Source organism: Meles meles, chromosome X, assembly GCF_922984935.1.
Source record: "Meles meles chromosome X, mMelMel3.1 paternal haplotype, whole genome shotgun sequence".
Lineage (NCBI taxonomy): Eukaryota > Metazoa > Chordata > Mammalia > Carnivora > Mustelidae > Meles > Meles meles.
This window is the reverse complement of record NC_060087.1, coordinates 81,195,940-81,213,041: the sequence shown is the minus strand read 5'-3', so window position 1 is coordinate 81,213,041 and position 17,102 is coordinate 81,195,940. Positions and strand designations below refer to the sequence as shown.

General features: G+C 35.7%; 1 pseudogene; it reads left to right on the top strand.

The window, feature by feature from the left end:
• Window positions 1–15,791: 15,791 nt before the first annotated feature.
• LOC123935635 lies at window positions 15,792–15,899 on the top strand (annotated as a pseudogene).
• Window positions 15,900–17,102: the final 1,203 nt, after the last annotated feature.

Genomic DNA, 17,102 nt, shown 5'->3' with positions numbered 1-17,102 from the left:
TAACCAGAGAAAATTTTCTTTACAGAACAAAGAGCTGAATTTTTGAAGAGGTATTAAATTCATATTTGGATTTCTATTGTGCCAGTATTGAATTGGATCTTCTAGGTACAAAATGTAAAAAGCAAATACATTTTCTTTCTGCAAAACCAAATTTATTTTTACTTGCTCACTTCCTTGACTAAAATGTTGCATTGTTAAAAGCCAGACAATAGAATCCAAAATAGAGTCACTTATGCTAAGCCTCACATCACTAGACCAATCCATAATTATAGCTTAGTGTCTCCCAGAAATGGAATGTTAAACCATTCAGTCAGGAATAGCTAGATCAGCACTAATTATCCGATAGACCCCTGCCACCCCAAAAGGAAAATGACTTTGCAATAACTGACCCACCCTTTTGCCTAGTATAATATCTTTGTCCCTGCTCCTTTCTGCCTTTAAAAGTATTTCATTTTGTACATATTCTCAGAGCTCCTTTCTACTTGTTAGACTGGATGCTGCCCAATTCAAATAAACTTTTGTTCAAAGTTCTTAAAATATTTAATATGTCTTTTATTTTTCAACAGCATATCACTCTAGAGCAACTCAACATACTTATTTTGTTCCCACCTTCTTATAGCTGCCTTGAGTCCATGGTATGGTACTGAAAAAATATTGTTTTGATGACTTATTTTAGGACATAGTGGAAGACTTTGCAGGATGGAAAAGTCTGACAAGATGAGTTTGTAAGACCTGGGGGTCACAACAAAAATCACAACTTTGACTGTATCTCAACCAACACCCTAAACAACCTGAGAATTATTCAGATATAAATTTGACATATTCTTTGGAGAATAGGTGGAAAACATAATTCCACGTCCTGTAATTTTATAATTAGAAGAAATCTGGAGGGATCATCTAGTTCATTCCTGTAGCTTTCATATAGATGGTCTGCTAGAAGTACAAGGCTAGAAGAATATTTATTCTATTATCTTTTCACAGATTCCAAGAAATTTAGCCTGAAGCACCTTAAACTTTAAGAAAATTTCTACTCTGCTTTTTGTAGTGAGTAGTTTAATGCTCTTAAAAATATATATAAAGAAAAGAAAGAAAAAAAAAGGAAACAGATTCTGAGAAAATGCTAGTGCTGGTGGTATACAGTTTTGGATCTTCCTGAATCCCACAGACATACTCCCAAATTACCAATAAGAGAGAACATAGAAAATATCATTCCCAGAGTTTCTTCCTAAATAATCAGTGAAGGATAAGTTTTAGACATCTGAAATGACTAATGAGTCAGTAATATAAGGCTGAGAGTGAAAACTATACACACACACACAGACACACACACACACACACACACACATATATATATATATATATATAGGCAAAACTAAGACTAAATGAGAGTTAAAGGGAGCAATTACAATACAATATGGCTATATGATCTGAAAATGTAGATACAGCACAACCTTAAACAGAAGATTACAGAAAACATATGCAATATTTTCCCACTTACTATTCAGTAATCGGTACTAGCAAGTAGTATTGTTATTCTGAGACTGTTTCATCAGTGTTTAGGGATAAAGCAAATGAGTAATTATGGATTCTTGTATCATTCCATGTGTCTATGAGAACCAGGATTCTTGGTGTGGAAGAAAGGTGTTATATATTTAATATGAAAGAGATTAAGTAAAAAAAAAAAAAAAAATTCTAGTCCTGACTTGAAACTCAGGAAATCAACTAAACTGTTACTTGAAGAGGTTGGGGAGCTAATTCATTAATTTGAAAACTAGCTAAATAAAAATTCACAAAATCACTTTTCCTGCCATTTGTATATGTTCTGTGCCACTGGCTAACCCATATTATATCAGAGGAAATATATTTGTATAAAATTATTCCAGCTGAAAAATAAAACAAAATGATAGGTTATTACCATTTTGTAATCCACAATTAAAGAATGAAATCAAATATTATATCTCCTCCTAAAACTCTCACATAATTTCCTACAGCTTTGGCAAAAGGATCAAAACTGAATCTGATGAAGACTCTTGATCCAGTTGTCAACTTGCAGAAGCACAAAGATCAGAAGAAAAATTTGAACTGTTCTGTGAGTCTGAAATCAGCAAATTCCAGGTTAAATGACCTAGTTATTTCAGTAAATAGATTGTAAGGAAAATAAAGTGAAGAGAGGAAAATTTAGTCATATAACTGTGAAGAAGTGCAAATCAGATTCTTCTTAAAGTGAAGATATGGTTGCTTTTGGAAGGCGGAAGGATGTTCTGGTTTGAATGGGTTCCCATTCTTCTGGGGTGGCTGAAGAAGTTCTATCTCTTGATCTGGTTGTGAGTTACAAGGATGTTTGCCTCATAATAAGTTAAGCTATACAGGTGACTGGCTGGTTTAGTTGGTAGAGCATATGGCAATCTCAGGGTTGTGCATTCAAGACTCATGTTGGGCATGGAGCCTACTTTAAAAAAAATGTAAGGGGCGCCTGGGTGGCTCAGTGGGTTAAAGCCTCTGCCTTTGGCTCAGGTCATGATCCCAGCGTCCTGGGATTGAGCCCCCCAATTGGGCTCTCTGCTCAACAGGGAGCCTGCTTCCTCCTGTCTCTCTGCCTGCCTCTCTGCCTACTTGTGATCTCTGTCTGTCAAAAAAATAAATAAAATCTTTAAAAAAAAAGGTAAGGTAAGCTATAAATTCATTTTGTGTAGTTTTTTACATCCATGTTTACTTTTACCAAAAAAAAAGTAAAAAAGGAACTAAAGCAAACCCATCATTATATTTCTGAAGAAAATATTTTCTCTTCTTTTCCCCAAGTTTAGCACTTCTAATTGTTAAAACATATATTTATGAAAACTGTTTTCCCACCCATTAGTTTTCCTTGTTCTTAGAATTCCTAGATTCTTCTATATCTACTTTAAAATAGAGACCACAGCTATAAGTGTTTAAGTTACAGCCCAGGCAAAGTGAATAAAACAGGAGAAAATATTCTCCATTTATTGTTTTTTACTTTCTGTAATGTATACTTATGAGCTATTCAAACTGTGATCCATAACACATGTTGAACCACAAGCCATTACAAGTCTAATGAGGAAATAAATGCAGAAATTGTAAGTATTTATAAATTATAATAATTTGATGTTGTTTTATCTGTCAAACCTAACAATACAATATATGGCTCACATTTTGAATGTTTTTGTAGTTTTTCACTTTATGTTTTCTAGGGTTATGATAAAAGATAAAGAAGTCAATATTTTTGAAATAATTTATTTTATTATATTTTACAAATGTACTTATGATCAAAATATTTTTAAAAAGACTGGATCTTCATCACAGACAATTTGAAAAACATTACTTTGGAGATTCTGCTTTCTTGATATTTATTTCTATTGCAGTAAGTTTTGGAGACCTGAAACAGTTTATTATTTGTCCAGATAAAGGCAAATATCCGTCACATTGCTCTCTTCCTTTTGCAATCTAATTATAATCACCATGCCAGGAAAATTCAGAAGAATTCTTTGTTAGTAACTTTGTAAAGAGTACTATTTGTTTTTTGTCTTAATGATTGTTCAAAATATATTATGACAAAGTTCATGCACCTTTAATTCTCTGGTTCTTTAAACATTTCTGAATATGCATTTTGGAGGCATTTATATGAAAGAAAAAGAGATGAAAGAGGAATTTTATAATAACACTAACATAATGTCTCTAGCTATTTAATGGATATTTTTCTAATTTATAAAAACAAAATATTTTATCAAAAATCATTGGAATATGCTGATGAACTAATGAAAAAATCATTTAAAAACTACCATTCAATGATAATCAAATTTTTTTGTGCGTGTATGTACTTCTAGTCCCAATCTCTCTCTCCACATGCATACACATGCCTCATATGAATAACACATGAAATTCACACATATCATTTTTTAAATATGGAAATTACACTGTATTTTTAAATAATTCTTATTCCCAATACACAGTTCTCCTTTCATTATTGACATAGTGTACAGTCTCAGTTTTCACCATTTGAATAAACATGCATAAAAATCATATTAAGAAATGTCAACTTTATTCAAGATTTTATAGAGGGGCCAGAATAGGGATATTATATCACATTCTCAGATATCCTTGTCCTCTGTCACTCATCCTCAGTGAGAAGATACTTAAAACAATTTAAAATTTATTTCAGACATTAATATTCTTTTTTTTAAGATTTTTTTTAAGATTTTATTTATTTATTTGACAGAGAGAGATCACAAGTAGACAGAGAGGCAGGCAGAGAGAGAGAGAGAGGGAAGCAGGCTCCCTGCTGAGCAGAGAGCCCGATGCGGGACTCGATCCCAGGACCCTGAGATCATGACCTGAGCCGAAGGCAGCGGCTTAACCCACTGAGCCACCCAGGCGCCCCCAGACATTAATATTCTTAAAATCTTGTTCTGCTCAAGGTTGGAAATGTGTAAAATAATTTGCATTCCTACAGTTCCTTATTAGGTCCTTTTTTCCTAAGAGGATTTCCCAACATAATTTCACCTGCTCCATTCATGCGTTTTGCAGGGTAATTCAGTCCTTTCTCATTTGTTACCCCAGTGTTCATGATCATTCCCATCAAGGTGCTTGGGAAAGCAAAAGCCTTCAGTAAACAGGACTCACCAATGCTAGTGGCAGCTAGGGTAACTGAGACAGAAGATAGAATAGTGATCTGGAGGACAAACAGATAGAGAGAAAGGATCAGGAGGAAGCCTGGAACAAACAGCTCAGAAGCCACGAAAACAGAATCAGGGAAATAAATGATGCCATGAAACGTTCCAACGTCAGAATTATTGGAATCCCTGAAGGGGAGGAAAAAGAAAGAAGTCTAGAAGATATAGTGGAACAAGTTGTCTATGAAAATTTTCCCAATCTCACGAATGGAAACAATATCCATGTACTAGAGGCAGAGCGGTTTTCCCCCAAGATCTTAGATTCTCGAAAGTCCTCATGACATCTAATAGTTAGAATGAAGAATTATGCTTCTAGACAGACCCTCTTAAAAGCAGCTAGGACAGGGGCGCCTGGGTGGCTCAGTGGGTGAAAGCCTCTGCCTTCACCTCAGGTCATGATCCCGGGGTTCTGGGATAGAGACCCGCATCAGGCTCTCTGCTTAGCGGGGAGCCTGCTTCCTTCTCTCTCTCTGCCTGCCTCTCTGCCTAGTTGTGATTTCTCTCTGTCAAATAAATAAAACATTTTAAAAAAAGGCAGCTAGGACAAAGAAGCTCCTTACATACAGAGGAAAGCCCATTAGAATAACGTCAGCCCTGTCCACAGAGACCTGGAAAGCCAGGAAGGGCTGGCAAAATATATTCAGAGTACTAAATGAGAAGAACATACAGCCAAGAATACTTTATCCTGCAAGACTGACATTCAAAATGGATGGAGAGATAAAGAGTTTCCAAGACCGGCAAGGCTTAAAAGATTATGCGACCACCAAGCCGACACTGCAGGAAATATTAAGGGAGGTTCAATAAAAGAGAAAAAATCCCAAGAATATCATTGAACAGAAATATGGAGATAATCTACAGACAGAAAGACTTCAAAGGTAACACGATGTCAATCACGACTTATCTATCAATAATCACTCTCAATGTGAATGGCCTAAATGCGCCCATAAAATGACACAGGGTTGCAGATTGGATAAAAAGACAGGACCCATCCATATGTTGTCTACAAGAGACCCTTTTTGAACCTAAGGATACACCCAGATGGAAAGTGAAGGGATGGAGAAGCATCTTTCATGCCAAAGGGCCTCAGAAGAAGGACAGGGTAGCAATTCTCATATCAGATAAATTAGATTTTAAACTAAAGACTGTAGTCAGAAAATCAATGAAGTTTAGAAATTATGTTTGTTACTTTTCACACTATTTTTTCACTTATAAACTGACATTTCTACAGATTCTTATGTATTTTTGATCACACAAGCCTTAATTCCTAAATACATCCCAGGTTTTGGATTGTCATAATTCATTTAGGCAAATCTTTTTACTAACTAGGTCATTTCAGTAGTTTGCAAGTTGTTTTATTTTAAAATAGACTGTACTGAGCATACTTTCGGTAAATATTTTGAAACATCTCTGATTGCTTGCTTACTTGAACTTCTGAGCTAAAAGATTATTTAAACTTTCTGAAGACATAGAAGAAAACATAACAATATCTCTGCTCCATATGTTAAGGGCTGCTTTTATGTCAATTTAAAAAAAAATGTCCCTTCCAATTCTTTGTTTTTTGGGGGACTAATATATATTTTTCTTGCTGATTTCTAGTTCTGCTTATATTAAATTTATCAACAGATCATATGCCATAACTTTTCCTTACTTTGTAGTTTGCTTTTTATTAAGAAAGATTTTTGTTAACTGTTTCCTTTGCTGTGCAAAAGCTTTTGATCTTGATGAAATCCCAATAGTTCATTTTTGCCCTTGCTTCCCTTGCCTTTGCCGTTGTTCCTAGGAAGATGTTGCTGCGGCTGAGGTCGAAGAGGTTGCTGCCTGCATTCTCCTCAAGGATTTTGATGGATTCCTTTCTCACATTGAGGTCCTTCATCCATTTGGAGTCTATTTTCGTGTGTGGTGTAAGGAAGTGGTCCAATTTCATTTTTCTGCATGTGGCTGTCCAATTTTCCCAGCACCATTTATTGAAGAGGCTGTCTTTTTTCCATTGGACATTCTTTCCTGCTTTGTCGAAGATGAGTTGGCCATAGAGTTGAGGGTCGATTTCTGGGCTCTCTATTCTGTTCCACTGATCTATGTGTCTGTTTTTGTGCCAGTACCATGCTGCCTTGATGATGACAGCTTTGTAATAAAGCTTGAAGTCCGGAATTGTGATGCCACCAACTTTGGCTTTGTTCTTCAATATTCCTTTGGCTATTCGAGGTCTTTTCTGGTTCCATATAAATTTTAGGATTATTTGTTCCATTTCTTTGAAAAAAATGGATGGTATTTTGATAGGGATTGCATTAAATGTGTAGATTGCTTTAGGTAGCATAGACATTTTCACAATATTTATTCTTCCAATCCAGGAGCATGGAACATTTTTCCATTTTTTTGTGTCTTCCTCAATTTCTTTCATGAGTACTTTATAATTTTCTGTGTATAGATTCTTAGTCTCTTTGGTTAGGTTTATTCCTAGGTATCTTATAGTTTTGGGTACAATTGTGAATGGGATTGACTCCTTAATTTCTCTTTCTTCAGTCTTGTTGTTGGTGTACAGAAATGCAACTGATTTCTGTGCATTGATTTTATATCCTGACACTTTACTGAATTCCTGGACAAGTTCTAGCAGTTTTGGAGTGGAGTCTTTTGGGTTTTCCACATATAGTATCATATCATCTGCGAAGAGTGATAGTTTGACTTCTTCTTTACCAATTTGGATGCCTTTAATTTCTTTTTGTTGTCTGATTGCTGAGGCTAGGACTTCTAATACTATGTTGAATAGCAGTGGTGATAATGGACATCCCTGCCGTGTTCCTGACCTTAATGGAAAAGCTTTCAGTTTTTCTCCATTGAGAATGATATTTGCGGTGGGTTTTTCATAGATGGCTTTGATAATATTGAGGTATGTGCCCTCTATCCCTACACTTTGTAGAGTTTTGATCAGGAAGGGATGCTGTACTTTGTCAAATGCTTTTTCAGCATCTATTGAGAGTATCATATGGTTCTTGTTCTTTCTTTTATTAATGTGTTCTATCACATTGATTGATTTGCGGATGTTGAACCAACCCTGCAGCCCTGGAATAAATCCCACTTGATCGTGGTGAATAATCCTTTTAATGTACTGTTGAATCCTATTGGCTAGTATTTTGGCGAGAATTTTTGCGTCTGTGTTCATCAAGGATATTGGTCTGTAGTTCTCTTTTTTGGTGGGATCCTTGTCTGGTTTTGGGATCAAGGTGATGCTGGCCTCATAGAATGAGTTTGGAAGTTTTCCTTTCATTTCTATTTTTTGGAACAGTTTCAGGAGAATAGGAATGAGTTCTTCTTTAAATGTTTGGTAGAATTCCCCTGGGAAGCCATCTGGCCCTGGGCTTTTGTTTGTTTGGAGATTTTTGATGACTGTTTCAATCTCCTTACTGGTTATGGGCCTGTTCAGGTTTTCTATTTCTTCCTGGTTCAGTTGTGGTAGTTTATATGTCTCTAGGAATGCATCCATTTCTTCCAGATTGTCCAATTTGTTGGCATAGAGTTGCTCATAGTATGTTCTTATAATTGTCTGTATTTCTTTGGTGTTAGTTGTGATCTCTCCTCTTTCATTCATGATTTTATTGATTTGGGTCCTTTCTCTTTTCTTTTTGATGAGTCTGGCCAGGGGTTTATCAATCCTATTGATTCTTTCAAAGAACCAGCTCCTAGTTTCATTGATTTTTTCTATTGTTTTTTTGGTTTCTATTTCATTGATTTCTGCTCTGATCTTTATGATTTCTCTTCTCCTGCTGGGTTTAGGGTTTCTTTCTTGTTCTTTCTCCAGCTCCTTTACGCGTAGGGTTAGGTTGTGTACTTGAGACCTTTCTTGTTTCTTGAGAAAGGCTTGTACCGCTATATATTTTCCTCTCAGGACTGCCTTTGCTGTGTCCCACAGATTTTGAACTGTTGTGTTTATTAAGAAAGATTTTTTGTTGTATAATTAGAGATTATTTTAATATTTATGTAACCAAATTTGTTGATATTCTTCCTTTGTTTTTTTAAAGGTTTTATTTATTTATTTGACAGAGAGAGAGGATGAGTGAGAGAGAGCATGAGAGGGGGAAAGGGTCAAAGGGAGAAGTAGACTCTCTGATGAGCAGGGAGCCAGATGTGGGACTCAACCCTGGGACTCCAGGATCATGAGCTGAGCTGAAGGCAGTTGCTTAATCAACTGAGCCACCCAGGAACCCCTTCTTTTGTTTTTTTTTACTTAGCAGAAAACATAGGCTATTTATATTCCAGGTTAGGGGATAATTTATTCATTTCCTCTCCTCCCCACTTTTTAAAAAATTCAACCACTCCTGTGTCTAATTTTTACATTTAAGTCTTTTGTTCATCTGGAATTTTTGAAATACTGGTTTATAGTATGAGTTAAGTCTTAGACTCACTCTCAGATTCACCAATTCTAGTCCATTTCTATGGGCACCACCATGATTTGAATTCTATTCATTCCTCTATGGCATTACTGTTCCAGTCTCTATGGACTAGAAAAAAAAATTAAGAATTATCTCAGAAGATATATTATGTGACATAGAGATATACACTACAAGAAGAAGAAGAAACCCTTAGAAGATAAATCCAAGAGTTGCAACAGAAAATAATGGAACAAATAATATAAAAATATATATCAGAGCTGAAGTGAAACTAAAATTGTCAGACTGTAAGAACCTGCAACATGCCATTCAGAATGAGAGAAAAGCTGACCTATGTAGGAATTTCTTAATGAAATTTGATAATATCAAGAATAAAAATAAAATCCTAAAACCTTCTACAGTTTAAAATAAGTAAAAGATAACCTCCAAAGAAATATGAATCAGGTTAGCTGCAGATTTCTCCTCAGCAGTGCTAGGTTCCAGTGGGGTATGCAGTGATGTTTTCAAATATCTAAGGAAAAATGATTTTATTATAAAAGTCTATAAGCAGCCAAACTATTAAACATGTGTTTTGATAGAATTACTTCCTTCATTTTGTAAAGGGAGAGTCAAAAATACAGTTTACTTAATTAATGTAACCAAAAAAAATGGGAAAGCATAAAGTTTCTGAGCTCAACTAAGGTCTGGAAATGAAGCGATATGAATGGTAATAAAAGCAATAGTGGATGTTTTACCTAGAAATGAGAAAATACATGGAGGGCACAATAATGGCTGAAAATATTGGAAAGACTGCCATTTGATGATATGATTTTTGTTTTTCTTTCATGACCATTTATTTCCTATATCTGATAATTCTATTCTTGTTTCTGAGTCCCAGTTATCTCTGATCTAGTGTGCTTTGCTGCCAAGTGAGCTATGTCAAATGTTATGACAGTATTCCTTATTTCTTTTCCAATTTCCTGTTGGTTACATTTTCTACTTAAATTTTCTAGTGTGTGTGCCATTTTATTTACTCTCTAATATATCTTATAGCAACTTTCTTCCATTTTATTTATGCTGATCCCCAGTTTATAGAGCTTGTAAAATGAAGAATCCAAATTGTTTTGTTGCTAATTATTTAACTTGATCAAATTTCAGATCCTCAGTGAGACTATAAATGTAGCTCTTTTCTCAAAAGCTAGTATATTGTGAATACTAAGAAAGTTATCTATTATTGGCAGTAGGTCAAATATGATTTATTTCTTTCCTCCTATTGCCTTGTCCCCTCAAGAAAATCAGTTCACATTCAGTAACAATATGATTACATTGTTGTAATCATGTTGTTTCTCACATCATAATTCTAGTGTTAAATTCCAATTTTCAAACTTTAATGTGTATTAGACTAACTCATGCAGTTTATTAAAAGGTAGAAACTTGGGGCATCTGGGTGGCTCAGTTGGTTAAGTGTCTGCTTTTGGCTCAGGTCATGATCTTGGGGTCCTGGGATCAAGTCCCACATCAGGCTCCCTGCTCAGTGGGGACCCTGCTTCTTCCCCTTCTCCCTGCCCATGTTCACACATACTCTCTCTATCAGTCTCAAATAAATAAGATCTTTAAAAAAAAAAAAGTGGGGGTAGAAACTCGGGCCTTACCTCCAAAAGTATTTATTGAGCAAACTTGGGGTAAGCCTATATTTAAATATTTTAGATAAGTATCCAGGATCACAAACCACATTTTGAGAAATTGTTATCCTTATAAATATATAAATGTTAATTATAATCTCTATAGCCATTGGAATGGATTGTAGTTACCAGTCTTTGCTGATTCTCTTCTAGTGAAAGAGACATCTCACAAGACAGATCTTTGTTAATCAAAATAATTCTTAATTTTGTATAGTCTCATATTTGTAACATCCATTACTAATAGAATAACCAACTATCCAGGTTTGGCCAGGATTGAGAGTTTTCTGGGGATGTGGAACTCTTAATGATAAAACTGAGGCAATTCCAGGAAAACCAAGATAAGTTGGTCACAAACTCCTAAATTCTAAAATCTTCCTTTAAGATCATTCAGAAAAAAAAGAATAAAAGTATAAAGATAATGTTTGTTATCTTTCATTGTTTTAACAATACAATTCACATGAAATATATCAGGTATTATTCATGTGACAAATATAACAATGAGCAATACAGACTCACTATTTTCCCTTATTGGGTTTTCAGTCTATTGGGAGAGATATAAATAGCTACTACAATTAAATTACACAAAAGTGAAATATAGATTGTTAAAAGATCACATATCACGGGCACCTGAACTAATTAAGTGTGATCACTGGCAGCTTCCTGAAAAACCTAGTCTTCAATTGGTATAAGTACAACAAGTTATTTAATCCTGCAAGTCTTTACTGGAAGAAACCATTTGAACAATTATGTCCAAGATGGCAGGAAAGAATATTCAATGGGTAAAAGACAGTCTCTTCAACAAACGGTGTTGGGAAAACTGAACAGCAACACACAAAAGAATGAAACAGGACCACTATCTTACATCATACACAAAAATAAACTCAAAATGGATGAAAGGCCTAACTATGAGATAGGAAACCATCAAAATCCTAGAGAAGATCACAGGCAATAACCTGTTTGACATTGGCCATGGCAATTTCTTACTAGATAAATCTCCTGAAATAGAAGAAACAAAAGTAGAAATGTACTGTGGGAGTTCATCAAAATAAAGGTTCTGTACCATTAAGGAACCAGTCAATAAAACTAAAAGGTAACCTACATAATGGGATAAAATATTTGCAAATTATGTATGTAATAAAGGGTTAGTGTCCAAAATATATAAAGAACTTATAAAACTTAACACATGAAAAAGAATCCAGTTAAAAATGGACAGAAGATGGGGTGCCTGGGTGTCTCAATGGGTTAAGGCCTCTGCTTTAGGCTCAGGTCATGGTCTCAGGGTCCTGGGATTGAGTCCCAGGATCGGGCCCCACATCTAGCTCTGTCTTGGCAGGGAGCCTGCTTCCTCCTCCTCTCTCTACCTGCCTCTCTGCCTACTTGTGATCTCTGTCTGTCAAATAAATAAATAAAATATTTTTGAAAAATGGACAGAATAAATGAAACAAGATGGGATTGGGAGGGAGACAAACCATAAATGACTCTTAATCTCACAAAACAAACTGGGGGTTGCTGGGGGGAGGTGGGATTGGGAGAGGGGGAGCGGGCTATGGACATTGGGGAGGGGAGGCGAACCATAAGAGACTATGGACTCTGAAAAACAACCTGAGGGTTTTGAAGGGTCAGGGGTGGGAGGTTGGGGGAACAGGTGGTGGGTAATGGGGAGGGCACGTTTTGCATGGAGCACTGGGTGTTGTGCAAAAAGAATGAATACTGTTACGCTGAAAAAATAAATAAAATGGAAGCTTTCTGTTGAAAAGAAAAAAAAAAAAAAAAGAAAAATGGACAGAAGACATGAGTAGACATTTTTCCAAAGAAGACACCTACATGGCCAGTAGGCACATGAAAAGATGCTCAACATCACTCATCATCAGAAAATAGAAATCAAAACTATGAGATATCATCTCACACTTTTCAGAATGGCTAAAATTAAGAAGAAGTGAAAGAACAGATGTAGGGGAGGATATGGAGAAAGAGAACCCACTTACACTGTTGGTGGGAATACAAACAGGTGTAGCCATTCTGGAAAACAGTATGGAGATTCCGCAAAAAGTTAAACTACCCCATGATCCAGCAATTGCACTATTAGGTATTTACCCAAGGGATTGAAATGTACTGATTTGAAGTGATACATACACCTCATTGTTTATAGCAGCATTTTAAAGAATAGCCAAAGTACAGAAAAAGCCCATATTTCCATCAATTTATTAATGGATAAAGAAGTGTGACATATACATAGTATGAAATATTACTCAGTTATAAAAAGGAATGAAACTTACCATTTGCAATGACATGGATGGAACTAGAGGGTATTAGGCTAAGTGAAATAAGTCAGTCAGGGAAATACAAATTCAATATGATTTCACTTAGATATGGAATTTAAGAAATGAAAAAGATTAACATAGGGGAAAAGGAGAGAGAGAGGCAAACCATAAAACAGACTCTTAACTGTAGAGAACAAATTGAGGGTTGTTGGAGGGGTGGTGGGTGAGGGGATAGGCTAAATGGGTGGTGGGTATTAAGGAGGGCACTTGCTGTGATGAGCACTGGGTCTTATATGCAACTGATGAATCACTAAATTCTACTCCTGAAACTAATATTACACTGTTTGTTAACTAACTGGAATTTAAATAAAAAGTTGAAACTACAAATAAATATAAAAATAAAATAAAATCATAATTTATTGCCTATCTTTCTGCCACAAATTTCTAATTATACATGTTGCTTTCATTTGCCACCGTATAGTTTAAGCTTATGTCAATGTGCACAGGATCTTTTCAAAATGGAAGTCAGGACTTTTGGCTTTGGATATTTATAGAAAGCTGAGAAAAGAATCATTCCCAAATTAGCAACCATACAATGAAGCAGAAAATCTACAAAATCATAACTTTTCTTAAATTCATCAGAGAACTGAAGTAAACCAAAGGAAAGAAAGGTATCTCCAAAGTCTCATGGGATTCACATATTTGTTTACCAGGAAATATATATAGGAAGAAGATGGTGCTACTATAGATACAGGGAAGATTTAAGATTATTTTTAAATTAATTGCTAAAGGCTTAGTGTAGTTTAATGTGACAGCATAGAAACTCTAAGAGCTGGAAATACTGAGAAGTATGCATTCACTTATTGTCCCCATGGATCTTACCATGTTCTCATAAGAGACATGAGATCTAGAGTAGAAAACTAGAGAGAACACCCCTTATTGGTATAAGCCTGGTTGAAAGGATCAGTATTAGCTATAGGAAAGGCAAGAAGCCCCACTTAGATCTTATTCTTCTGTATTTCTACAGAACATAAGCCTTAAAATATTGAGGGAAAAGAGGAAAATCCCCAGGGCATATTTAAAGTTCCATTATTAGATGAAGGAAAAATAGACCATAAAAACCCTCTGCAAAGAGGTGTAGAAAACCATCCTAAGCTCAGATCATTAGAAATCCACATCTGTAGTGAGAAGAAGAGCCATCTGTACCTCAATGTTTATAGCAGCAATGGCCACGGTGGCCAAACTGTGGAAAGATCCAAGATGCCCTTCAATGGATGAATGGATAAGGAAGATGTGGTACATATACATGACGGAGTATTATGCCTCCATCAGAAAGGATGAATACCCAACTTTTGTAGCAACATGGACGGGACTGGAAGAGATTATGCTGAGTGAAATAAGTCAAGCAGAGAGAGTCAAGTATCATATGGTTTCACTTATTTGTGGAGCATAACAAAGAACATGGAGGACATGGGGAGATGGAGAGGAGAAGGGAGTTGAGGGAAATTGGAAGGGGAGATGAACCATGAGAGACTATGGACTCTGAAAAACAACCTGAGGGTTTTGAAGGGGCAGGGGGTGGGAGGTTGGGGGAACCAGGTGGAGGCTAATATAGAGGGCACGTATTGCATGGAGCACTGGATGTGGTGCAAAAACAATGAGTACTGATACGCTGAAAATAAATAAATAAATTTAAAAAAAGAAGAAAGAAAGAAATCCACATCTGCTAATGGAGGAACCAGAAACTATCCTCTGGACAGCTTTATTAAAGATAAGACACAAGGCAGAATTCAGCTGTCACAAGTAGAAGGGGAAGGATCTTTGAGAGATTTCCACTCCCAAAAACCAGGGGAAAAGGGTTTACCTAAATCTTATACTGAACCAGGATGACAGAGAATGCCTCAAACAATATTTTCCAAACAGGCCAGCAAACACTGACAAGCAATAGCAGATTACCTCTGGTGGATGAGCAAGAGTGGAGACAGAGAGAGGGAGAGAGAGATCCTCTCTTCGGCTCTCAGCCACAGGCAAATCCTATAACTGATGGTGATAGTTGAAGAGTGAAAAAAAGAAAAACTGCCAACAACCCAATTCACACCCTAAGAACAAAGTAAAATTAGAAGTAAAATATTATGGTGCACCGTGGGTAAGCAACAAAAGAGAAACACTGCTCAACTCCTGACTAGACTGATTCAATCCCTCAGAGTAGACCTAAGAGAAGACTTAACAGAAATATCCTCAGGCATACGTGTTATTTACCTCAGTGTTTACTGTTCGGTACATAATGTCCAGGTTTAATTAGAAAAAAAAAAAGTCAAGTGATGAAAAAAAACTGTTGAAAACCAAAACAACAATAAAATAAGACTCAGGTATGATTCAGAAGTTGCTAATAAAAGAGGGATTTAAAATAACTATAACTAATAAATTAAAAGTTATATGTGGAAAACATGTACAATATCCATTAACATATAAATACTTTCAGCAAAAACATGGAAAATATAATAAAGAATCAAGAGGAACTTAAGGGAAAAAACACAGTAACCTGGATAAAGTAGTTTTGATGAGTTCATCACTAGACTGGATAGAGCAGAAAAAGTATTAATTCCATAGGTATTATCAAGCTGCAACACACAAAAAATAAAAGGTTATCCAAGAATTCAAACACCGGGACAACATCCAAGAATTCAAATACTGGGACAACACAACCAGTGTTTGACACTGGGGCAATTTATGTGTAGTTGGATTCCAAGAAGGAGAGAAAGTATTTGATAGAAAAAAAAGTATTTGAAGATAACAGTTTACAGCTTTGCCCAGTGGCAGTATCGTAGCCAATGAGGTTTATCCGAGGCGCGATTATTACTAATTGAAGATAACAGTTTAGTACTTTCTTTTTTTTTTTTTTTTTTAAGATTTTATTTATTTATTTGACAGAGAGAGAGCACAAGTAGACAGAGAGGCAGGCAGAGAGAGAGAGGAAAGCAGGCTCCCTGCTGAGCAGACAGCCCGATGCGGGACTCGATCCCAGGACCCTGAGATCATAACCTGAGCCGAAGGCAGCAGCTTAACCCACTGAGCCACCCAGGCGCCCCCAGTTTAGTACTTTCTAAAAGTAAAGAAAAAGATTAAATGACAAATTCAGAAACATCAGAAAACACCAAGTTTAATACATCCTCCCCAAACCCCCCATCTCTGTCTGTCTTAATTTCTGCCTCTCTCTCTCTCTCTCTCACACACACACACACACACATACACACACACACACAGATACATCATATTTAAGTTGCTGCAAATGAAAAATAGAAAATCTTGCCGGTCTTATGGAGTGAGATTTCACATTGCATAGAGAGGAACAAAGATAAGAATAATAGCAGACTTTGTCATAAGCTACAAAAGGCAAAAGTCAATGAACTGGTAACATTAGAGTACTGAAAGAAAAAAAATATATATCATCCAGTAACTTTGTATTCAGTAAAAATATATTTCAAAAATTAAAACTTTTTCAAGTAATATAAAATCAAAATCAGTTATTATAAACAGACCTGTACTAAAATAAATATATATATTGAGTAAATTCCCTCAAACAAAGGGGTATAATACCAGAAAGAAATTTGGATTCTCCTAAAGAAATAAAGAGTTCTGGAAATGATAAAAATTAGGATTAATATAAAATTTCTTTATGCTATTTTAATCATGCTAAAATAATTGTTACATAAAGCAAAAATAGAAGTAATGTAATGTGTGTTTATAGCATATGTAAAAGAAAAATATACATAAAAATATCACAAAAGATGAGAAAGTGGAATTGGGAGCATACTGTTACAAAACTCATACATTATAAATGAAGCGGTAAATGAAGTAGTTTAATGTTATTTGAAAGTAGACTGTGATTGGGTGCCTGGGTGGCTCAGTGGGTTGAAGCCTCTGCCTTCAGCTCAGGTCATGATCCCAGGGTCCTAGGATCGAGCCCCGGATTGGGTTCTCTGCTCAGCAGGGAGCCTGCTTCCTCCTCTCTCCTCACTCTCTGCCTGTCTCTCTGCCTACTTGTGATCTCTGTCTGTCAAATAAATAAATAAAATCTTAAAGAAAATGTAGACTGTGATTAAATAAATATGT